Below are 12,233 nucleotides of genomic sequence, written 5' to 3'. Positions count from 1 at the left end.
TAGAGGGGCAGTATGGCTTCTGGGTAGAGCAATTAGGAGAGAATTACAGTAATTGAATTATTAAATCACATACACAGTCCTTTTATTCCAGTTTTGCCAGGAAAAAAAATGATTCAGGTAAACTCGCAGAGGGTTATTTATCAAAATGAGAATTCAAAAGTACATTTCAAATTTAAACTGGAAAAATATCTCTAGGCCAGCTATGCATTTCAGTTGGGCAACTCTGGCTTTAAATTTTACATACACGTTGTATGCTCATGTTAGTGAATAACCCTATTAAGTATTTATATGTTCAATAAATTAGTAGATTTTGAACAGATCTAGAAAAATATGGTTTAATCAATAGATTAAAAATTGTGGAGAACTGACGAGAAACACAAATGTTAGGTCAAAATAGATGAGCTATAAAATTGCAATTTGGCTATATTGGCCTAATGTGTAATTTCAAAACTATTCCCAGTTTAGTAAAATTTACTCAAATGTTCACAACAGTATGTCACGTCACCAACTACCATGTTCCCAAAGTATTATCGTTAATTTGCATCTTGGCTGGAGAACTCTAATTCTTACATTGAATAGTTTATTGATATTGACTGCTAACCCCTATACAGTCAACATATCCTGCAGTGCTGCTGTACAATGTGAATAAAGAAAACCATAATGAACAAATTAAAGTGGTTCTGTCATGGCCTGACCCTATTCTTTTTATGCCCTCACCTCTCGACTGTACTAGTCCATAGTGTCTGCCTAGTGTGTTTATTAATACTCTTGCCGCCCTAAATCACTTTTATTTTGTAAGTTGTTTGTGGAGATGGAATGTGCCACCATCTTGAAGATGCTGGCAGTAACCTACTGTCTTTGCCCTCGCCTGCCCTTAAAGGACCACTCTAGTGCCAGGAAAGCATACTCGTTTTCCTGGCACTAGAGTGCCCTGAGGGTGCCCCCACCCTCAGGGACCCCCTCCCGCCCGGCTCTGGAAAGGGGAAAAGGGTTAAAACTTACCTTTTTCCAGCGCTGGGCGGGGAGCTCTCCTCCTCCTCTCCGCCTCCGTTCCTCCCCGTCGGCTGAATGCGCACGCGCGGCAAGAGCTGCGCGCGCATTCAGCCAGTCACATAGGAAAGCATTCATAATGCTTTCCTATGGACGCTTGCGTGCTCTCACTGTGATTTTCACAGTGAGAATCACGCAAGCGCCTCTAGCGGCTGTCAGTGAGACAGCCACTAGAGAATTAGGGGGAAGGCTTAACTAATTGATAAACATAGCAGTTTCTCTGAAACTGCTATGTTTATAAAACAATTAGTTAACCCTAGCTGGACCTGGCACCCAGACCACTTCATTAAGCTGAAGTGGTCTGGGTGCCTAGAGTGGTCCTTTAATATGTAATGCGATCTAATTCCTGCGCTTATGCTTAATGACGACGAAGAGAGGATCGACTCGAAGGAAATGTGAGTATTCTGGGAAAATTATATCTGACAAAGGAAGTGGTGCTTCCTTACCCTTTGTCAAGCATAGAAAGTTCCATAAGACAAAGTAGTCCTTGTATTTTTTAAACAGATTCGCAAAGAGAAAGAGAAAAGGAAACAATTGGAAAAGGGTATGTTAGGGTGACAAAGCCACTTTTATATAATTGATGCCTTAATGACATAAACTTGGCTGTACAAGAAGTGGATAGTAAATATGTGATGTGATTATTCATAGAGTTTTTTCACCCAATCTGTAAAATTAAACAAATACCTAACACCAAATTGTAGTAAATTTAAAACCACACTGTATAATTTAGGCAAAAACAGCTGATTTGGAAAAAAAAACATGATTTGAAAATAGTATATTCTTCTTTGCATAATCTGACAGATATTTGCTCCTTCATAATTATGTCTCACCAAACAAAAAGTTTATATAGTAGCTGTGAAGGAGCTCCTGTACTCTGACAGAGTACCTCTGACCACCTGCAGGAACCCGGGAATGCTTCTGCCCCAGTTGCCAAAGCTTGATTGGGGTCTCTCAGGAGCTCTTCCATCCTACCAGGATTTCAGCTCTCTATTCCAGGCAGGTATTGTCCTTTCTGCCTATTCCTCTGCAGCTTTCCTTCCAGTGATGACTATTGCCTTTACAAAGGCACTTGTGACTCTCAGGCCTAGCACCCTTGAGTTATCCCAGTGCTAGAGAGATCATATAGCCAGCCAACAGGTCCAAAGACTCTGTCACTGGGATTCCTAAAAATCCACATAGGGTTCAAGTTCCTAAAAGAACTAACATGCAACACATTATTTTACTGGGGACTAGCCCATATAATAATTACATATACATTGCTGTGACAATAATAAAATGTAAATAACCAAAACATGTCACAAAATATACAGGAAATTATAATAGCATAATAACATATTTATAAAGGGACGGGGAAGACAATAACCAGCACAAAATATCTCTCCTGTCTGCATATATAGCAATATGCAAATCTACCTGAATATGCATATTAGCAATCCTTGCTAATCAGGTAGGGCATACAACGGTTGCTAGATCTGTGCAACCAATAGGTGGCGCTGTACAGGCTCCACAGCCAAATCCACCTAGTTGATTGCAAGCATTAGCAATACAGGAGAGCACACTAACATGCAACACTAAACAATTACATTACACCAGGGCTTGGCAAATTCCAGGCGCCAGGTAGCCATGGCGACTAGAAATTTTGCCCTGGGGCCTGGGATTTGTAGGCCTTTTCCCTAAAGTGGATGGCTGGGCAAACAATGGAGCCATCTGTCTGCCCTCCCACGGGAGCATGTAGGTGGCTGGCTCAGGGAGCTTTGCAGCTGACCACTCTGGGAGGTATGGAGGCGGCCGGCTCAGGGAGCATGTAGGCGAAAGCCCTGGGCTGTTTGGAGGCGGCCCACTCAGGAAGAGTGTAGCCGACCGCCCTGGGCTGTATGGAGGCGGCCCACTCAGGGAGCGTGTAGCCGACTGGCCTGGGCTGTATGGAGGCGGCCCACTCATGGAGCATGGAGCCGACCGCCTTGGAGAGCATAGAGGCAGCAGGCTGGAACAGCGCACAAGGGAGCAGTCTTCCTGCAGCTCCTCTCTGCTCCCTCGCGCTGTGTAATGATGCTGGGAGCCAGAATATGACGTAATCCCAGCCCAGGCATCACTGCAGACAGTGCGAGGGAGCAGAGAGGAGCTGCAGGAAGATCACTGCTCCCTCGCACCCAGTAAGATTACAGCCCCACTGGACCCCAGGGAAAGTCCACTCAGCTATCCCAAAGGTAGAGAGGCTGGGTGGATTAGAATTAAAAATATAAATTTGTTAGTGTTAGGGACAGTATGTGTGTGTGTGTAGGTCTCTGTCAATGTGTGTGTGTGCGTGTGTATGTGTATGTCTGTGAGAGTGTGTCTGTTTAGGTACCTGTCCCCCTCCGATCACATTATTGGTGTTTTTACTCACATTTTTTCCCATGCTGTGCCTGGTTTCGTTGTGGCTTGTCCCGCCTCCATAGCTGAGATCTTAATGTTCTCAGCTAAGCCAATGCTTTCCCATAGGAAAGCATTGGGAGGATATTACGCATGTTCTCTATGGGTAACATTCAGCACCTCTATGCATAGCACTGACACAGGACTCTCTAGTGGCCATCTGAGTAACTGTCACTAGCAGTGGTGTATCCTGGTTTTGTGCTGCCCTAGGCAGAACAAAACTCAGGCGCCCCCCCCCTCCCCGCGCCCCCCCCCCCACCCAACCTTTACCCCGCATTCTAAATACACACACACACATTCACTGACAGATACGCATACACTAGCTAACAGAAACACACACACTCGCTAACAGAAACACACACACTAACAGACAAACTCACACTCAGTAACAGACAAACACACTCACTAACAGACACACACTAACAGACACACACTAACAGACACACACTCACTCACTAGCAGACACAAACTAGCAGACACACACACTCACTAACATACACACACACTCACAGGCAAACACACACACTAACAGTCAGACACACACAGTCAGACACACGCACACACACTCACAGGCAAACACACTAACAGACACACACACTAACAGACACACACTAACAGACACCCACACTAACAGACACACACACACACTAACAGACACACACACTCACACTCACTAACAGACACACACACACACTAACAGACACACACACACACAATAACAGACACACACACTCACACTCACTAACAGACACACACACACACACACACACTCACTAACAGACACACACACACTAACATATAGAAAGAATCCCAGGCACTCACTGTGATTGTTCTTCAAGCAGGTTTATTGCAACGTTTCGACCTCAATGAGGTCTTTTTCAGCTTGAAAAAGACCTCATTGAGGTCGAAACGTTGCAATAAACCTGCTTGAAGAACAATCACAGTGAGTGCCTGGGATTCTTTCTATATGCATACATTTCTTGGGTTTTTTTTTGCTGACCCTTGCCCAGTAGCACCCTGTGTTTAAATTGATGTGATTGAGTGCAACCCTATCTCCTTTTTTCAACACACACACTAACAGACACACACACACTCACACTCACTAACAGACACACACACTCACACTAACAGACACACACACACTCACTAACAGACACACACACACTCACTAACAGACACACACACACTCACACTCACTAACAGACACTCACACTCACACTTTTTTTTTTTTTACTTTAACCCCCCCCAGCCTCCTTACCTTTGGGAATGCTGGGGGGGTCATCTTTTTTCCCTGGTGGTCCAGTGGCTGCTGGGCGGTCGGGCGGCGCTGCTAGGCTGTCTGCTGGGCGGGCGGCGAGGGAGCACTTCCTCTGAGCTGTCTGCTCAGCTCCCTCGCGCCGCACAGTGAGGCTGGGAGGCAGAGCCGGAATATGACGTCATATTCCGGCTCCCAGCCTCACTCTGCGGCGCGCGAGGGAGCTGAGCAGACAACTCAGAGGAAGTGCTCCCTCGCCGCCCGCCCAGCAGCGCCGCCCGACCGCCCGCCCAGCAGCAGCCCAGCATGTCTTGTTAGCCGCAAGGCTAACAAGACATTTGCCTTGGGCATTTGGGGGCGGCTTTTTTGCCTCCCCCTGGAAAATGCCGCCCAAGGCAAATGCCTTGTTTGCCTCGCGGCTAATACGCCCCTGGTCACTAGAGGTCTTAGTAGGCAGCAATGTAAATAAATGCTGCCTTTTCAGCGTTTACATTGAAAAGGCTACAGGGACAGGCTATAGGCACCAAAACAATTACATTAATCTGTAGTTGTTCTGGTGGCTATAGTGTCAATTTAAAAAAAAAAAAACTGTCTCCTAACTTTTTTAGCTGGCTCCTAGATTCCAAACAAATTTGTCAGCCCTGCATTACACACACATTATAAACACCCTGCACCTATATTGGCATAGGAGCCATTTAGGAACCATTGTGAAGTGTCCTTCTGCTCCCAGTGATGGTGACCACCGTCACAGTAGCAAGAAAAAGTATGTGAACCCTAATATGTGAACAAACCTAATCTGATGTAATTAAATTATTTGATATTTCTTTAACATATTGAATATATCATTCAAAATATTAAAAGCATAGGTTGGAAAAAGTATGTGAAGCCCTAGCACAATGACTTCAACAAAAGCTAATTGGAGTTGAAAATTGGCAAACCTGGTGTCCAATTAATGATACGAGATTGGAGTTTTGGGCTAGAGCTACTGTGACTTATAAAAAGTAGTCAAATATACAAGGCCCAAACGATCACCATAACACACGAGAGCTTTAGGGGATGTACTGGCTGGCACATGTTTCTGTGCATACTACCTTTACTCAATTTACTTTCGCAAGCTGACCGTCGTATTACTCTTGCCTTATAATAAAGAATTCTCTAATTTCCTAAGTGATTGTCGCTATTTGGACACGCAGCTTGATAATACTGATTGTATACTATTGTTTACTTTTTCTGGACATGCTTATGCACACAAAAATAAAGTATTAAAAAAAAGGTAGTCAAATATTCTACTCCGTCTACTGAGTTCGAAGGATTGAACAGGCATGGTGTCTATGGCAGGACATCACGAAGACAGCGTCTGCTTTTCAAAAGAATCATTGCTGCGTGCTCGAAGTTTGGCAAAGACCACATTGACACTCCACAACGCTACTGGGAAAATGTTTTATGGGCTGATAAAAGTAAGGTTGAGGAGAACACGCAGCACTAGGTATGGTTTAAACGTGAACCGTAAACCAACATAAAAACATCATCCCGAGAGTTAAGTATAATATAATAATAACTAGGATTTAGATGGCGCCTTTCTCCGAGTGGGACTCAAAGTGCTTTTCAGTGCATGCTCTCAAAATTAGTAACCAAATCAGCAGCTGAATAGTAATAGATGTTATTATTACCTAATTGATGGTACTCATTTTATTGACCTTGGAAGGATGAAGGTTGAACCTGTGTCCTTGCATTTTTTTTGAACAGGCTTTGCAATCAGGGTTTTTTACCAACTGAGCTACCTCACTTTATTTGGAGCTGTTTGAAAGAAAAAAGAATACGGAAAAGTTGCACAACTAATAAATAGTGTAAAAGACCATCAGAACTGATCAATCACATTAGAATAAAATCCCAGAAAAGGCACAGATTATTATCAGAAACTTTGATAAATGTTTCATAAAATTTCCCATGCTACTCGGCAATTGCGTAATGGAAATGGAACACTATGGTGTCAGGAAAACACACATATATTCTGACACTATAATGTTGGAATATACCATTATATATGGTCCCTGGTTGAATCAATGCATCTCAATGGGGACATTCAATCGGGAAATGCTGAACGCCAGTGCTGCACTCTGTAAAGTGTCCTTCTAGTGGACTGGACTAGAAAGGGTGGCATCACCAGTTTAGATCAAATCAATCGGCATGGTAATGACTAATGATGTGTTTTTGTTTTTTTAGAACCATGTTATGTGTGGACTGCTTATAGTTGCAGTTTTGATCTTATCTTTTACGGATGAGATACTACTGAGAGGCTGAACAACTAATTACATGAAGACATTTTGAAAAACAAAAAATGTCAATGGCCATGAATTCTGACATCAGTCATTGGCTCAATTGCCAGGACAGTGCCATGTTTGTGGACTCCTATACCAGCAAATGTTCCAGGACCGTTCCTGCATTTGAGTGGTGAAACTATCAGACAGTGGCGCAGCCAGTGTACCCAACCTATAGGCCACATAAAGGTGGATTGAAATATATGTTTCCTGTGTGTTATTGTGTTTGCCTGTGCAAATCTGTGTGCCCCAAAGTGCGCCTGAATTTTTTTATTTACATTTTGGCAACTATGCAACTGATATAGGGTAACTACAAACGTGGTACCAAAAAAACTCCAAATACAAGAGATGCGTGTTTAAAATAATAACAATATAACGACAGCTTCCCTTGGCAACCTTCCCACATGGATGCCTGGATGAGCAAATATACACAACAAGTAGGGGAAAACGCTGTCTGAACCTAAAAAGAAATGAACAACTCATAGTGTAAAAATGCATACAGCATGTATAAACACACGCTGTTAGAAACACTCACAGAGTGAACATAATCAAAACGCCTTTAGGGTGCCACCCCTAATCCTTTAGGGGGGTAGAGTTTGGATCCACCGAACTCAGGAACCCAGGAACCAGAAAAAGAGCAGGAATTGTGGTATAAAAATAAAAATATATATTTTTATAAAAGAGCCACTGGTCCTACACGTTTCGTTCTATGAAATTAGAACGTCCTCGGGGACCATAATCAATTTAAAAAGAGAATTATGCAAACATATATGCAGTAGCTATAGCTCCCACCTTCCCACAGTCTCAATATATAGGACTCCCCTCGTCCATCATTGGTGGTGTGGTGGGTGTGTTCTCGCTCAGTTCCGGATTCCTAATGATTCCTAATGATTCTCAGGTGTCAGCTGTGCAATCTGTTCTTTCCCGCTCAGTAATTCATCATTCCACGTCACCGGAAGGGACGTATGCGTTCCACGAGGCATTTTCGTGCGTTCCACGGATAGTTGAAACTTCCCTGTATCCGTCGTAAATAATTGCGCATGCGTTGTAGACACCTTTCATTATTCATTTGTGAAACGTCCTCATTGTAAGAAAAATCATTATCAAAGTGACACTGTGGGGAGAGAACTTCGTTAGAACACCATTTAACATGTTTATAATAAAATAATATATGAATAATCCATACTAAACAAAAAAGTTTTTTAAGTCTATCTCCACCTCTCCAATGGGGCAAGACCTGTTCTATTCCCTTACAGATAAAATCTTTAAAGTTAAAGGCTGGACAGGACTGACAATGTACTGGAACCGAATGTTATTTAAAGGAACACGATAGTCACCTAAATTACTTTAGCTAAATAAAGCAGTTTTAGTGTATAGATCATTCCCCTGCAATTTCACTGTCATTTAGGAGTTAACCCCTTAAGGACCGGCCTGTTTTTGCGATGTTTGTACGTTAAGGACCAGAGCAGTTTTAACACTTTTGTGGTGTTTGTGTTTAGTTGTAATTTTCCGCTCTCTCATTTACGGTTCCCATACAAGTTATATATTGTTTTTTTCACGACAAGAAGGGCTTTCTTTACATACCAGTATTTATATTATGTCATATATTGTATTTTAAAAAAATAATAAAATATGGTGAAAAAAAAAAAAAAAAATGTTTTTGGACTTTTACTTGAAAAATCTTTTACTTATCTACAAAAGCTAATGAAAAAAACTGCTAAATAGATTAAAAATGTTGTCCCGAGTTTAAAAACACCCAGTGTTTACATGCTTTATTGCTTTTTTTTGCAAGTTATAGGCCTATAAATACAAGTAGGAAATTGCGGTTTCAATATATATATATATATTAAATGTATCAATAGTGACATTGTTACACCGTTATCTGTCATAAATCCCCGAAACACACCTAACATGTTTTTTAACATGGTGTTTGTGACTAAGTGGCTACTAAAAAAGGCTGAACATACCTCATTTGCAATACCTTGGGTTGTCTTCTTTTGCAAATGGTATGCCATCATGGGGCTAATTCTCATTCCTTGGCTACCATACGCTCTCAAAGGCAACCTAACCAATCTGATAAATTTCAATAAAAAAAAAAAAGTAAAATCAAGCCTTATATTTGACCCTGTAACTTTCACAAACACTATAAAACCTCTACATGTGGGGTACTGTTATACTCAGTAAACGTCGCTGAACACAAATATTAGTGTATCAGAACAGTAAAATATATCACAGCAATAATATCCTCAGTGAAAGAGCTGTTTGTGTGTGAAAAATGCAAAAAACTTCACTTTCACTGACAATATCATCGCTGTGATATGTTTTACTGTTTTGAAACACTAATATTTGTGTTCAGCGAAGTCTCCCGAGTAAAACAGTACCCCCATGTACAGGATTTAGGGTGTCATAGAAAGTTACAGGGTTAAACACAGTGCTAGCAAATTAAATTATCTGGACTTTTGGCCTGGGTTGGCAGGCAGGTCCCTCAAATTGCAATCATTAAAATTACTTAATTAGGTAAAAATATTACATAAATATGCACGTAGAATTTTAATATATATACATATTTATATATTTGACGTCTACGTGTATATTTATGAAATTATTTATGTAATTATGTATGTGGACATATGTATATTTCGTATTATTTTTATTTATTTATACATAGATATATATATCATTACATTCTAAGTGTATTTTGATATAAATATATATATATCAATATCAAAATACTGTTAGAATAAAATTGCATATATATATATAATTTTTTTTTAATTATTAAAAATTATTTTTATTTTTTGTTTATTTTTATTAACATATTATTTGTATTTTATAATATATATATATATACCATATATATAGTTATTATATATATTGTATATATTCGTGTGTAATATAAATATAAGTGTATTTTTATATTAATATACGTATATATAAATATAAAAATACACTTAGTGTGACATTATTTATATATATGATATATATACATATATTATATATAGGTATATATAGATATAATACATGTGTATATACAGTGGTGTATCCTGGTTTTGTGCTGCCCTAGGCAGGACAAAACTCAGGCGCCCCCCTCCCACCCACGCCACCCTCACCCAACCCTCCCCCCCCCACCCGCGCCACCCCCACCGAACCCTTCCCCCGTCCCGCCTTCTAAATACACACACATTCACTGACAAATACGCATACACTAGGTAACAGAAACACACTCACTAGCAGACACACACACAGTCTAACAGACACACACACAGTCTAACAGACACACACTTACAGACACACACACTGACATACACACACACAGACCCACACACATACAGACATACACACACACACATACAGACATACACACACACACATACAGACATACACACACACACACACATACAGACATACACACACACACTAACAGACACACACACAGACACACTAACAGACATACACACACTAACAGACATACACACACACAAACACACACACAAACTAACAGACACACACACAGACCCACTAACAGACATACACACACTTACAGACATACACTTACAGACATACACACACACACACACACTAACAGACATACACACACACACTAACAGACATACAAACACACTCAATCACTCACATATTTAATACATTTTTTTTTTTTTTTAATTTAACCCCCCCAGCCTCCTTACCTTTGGGAAAGCTGGGGGGGGGGATATCTGTCTCCCTGGTGGTCCAGTGGCTGCTGGGAAGTGCGGGTAGGTGGGCGGCCGGCGAGGGAGCACTTCCTCTGAGCGGTCTGCTCAGCTCCCTCGCGCGCCGCAGAGTGATGCTGGGAGGCGGAGCCGGAATATGACGTCATATTCCGGCTCCCAGCCTCACTCTGCGGCGCGCGAGGGAGCTGAGCAAACCGCTCAGAGGAAGTGCTCCCTCGCCGGCCGCCCACCTACCCGCACTTCCCAGCAGCCCGCCGGCCGCCCAGCATGCCTTGTTAGCCGCAAGGCTAACAAGGCATTTGCCCTGGGCATTTGGGGGCGGCTTTTTTTGCCGCCCCCTGAAAAATGCCGCCCAAGGCAAATGCCTTGTTTGCCTCGCGGCAAATACACCCCTGTGTATATATATATATATACACATATTATTATTTTTTTTACACTGATTGTTTTTTTTTTACACTTTATTTTGGATTTTACACTTGCAGGGAGACTGCCTGTCAGCACAGACAGTCCCCCTGCAGGCAGACACATGGACCCCTATTGCGGTCATGTGATCGAGTGATCACATGGCCGTGGGGTCCTGATCTGCCGAGGGGGGACTGCCCGGGCAGACAGGCAGTCCCCCTGGACCGGGAGGAGCACTGATCGCCGCCGTGGGACCGACGGCGATCAGGTAAGTAGCCCCTGACCGTTATGACGGTTCAGGACCGTCAGTGGTCCAAACGCACATTTTACCGCTGACGGTCCTGAACTGTCAGCGGTCCTTAAGGGGTTAAATCACGTTGTTTCTGTTTATGCAGCCCTAGCCACACCTCCCCTGGCTATGATTGACAGAGCCTGCATGAAAAAAAAACTGGTTTCACTTTCAAACAGATGTAATTTACCTTAAATAATTGTATCTCAATCTCTAAATTGAACTTTAATCACATACAGGAGGCTCTTGCAGGGTCTAGCAAGCTATTAACATAGCAGGGGATAAGAAAATCTTAATTAAACAGAACTTGCAATAAAGAAAGCCTAAATAGGGCTCTCTTTACAGGAAGTGTTTATGGAAGGCTGTGCAAATCACATGCAGGGAGGTGTGACTAGGGTTCATAAACAAAGGGATTTAACTCCTAAATGGCAGAGGATTGAGCAGTGAGGCTGCAGGGGCATGTTCTATACACCAAAACTGCTTCATTAAACTAAAGTTGTTCAGGTGACTGTAGTGTCCCTTTAAATGTCCCATAATTCTGCCATTGCTTAGCGGACGGACACTGTAGTAAATATCCCGCAGAGTGCGTGCGGCAGCAGATACAGGAGCTAATGGTACTGAGAGCGCTGTAACACGTGACTCCCGCCACGTGGCTGGCTGGCTGCGGCTGCTGACGTTGTGCGCACGCGCGCCGACCGCCGCTTCGTTGGTCCCTCCCCCGGCGGTTTCCATGGTGATTCCCCCCGCCCTCCCCACGCTAATTCCCGCTGGCTGCAGCGGCCGCGCGAAGCTTCGAA

This window comes from Pelobates fuscus, chromosome 1 (assembly GCF_036172605.1).
Source record: "Pelobates fuscus isolate aPelFus1 chromosome 1, aPelFus1.pri, whole genome shotgun sequence".
Lineage (NCBI taxonomy): Eukaryota > Metazoa > Chordata > Amphibia > Anura > Pelobatidae > Pelobates > Pelobates fuscus.
Note: the sequence above shows the minus strand (reverse complement) of the source record.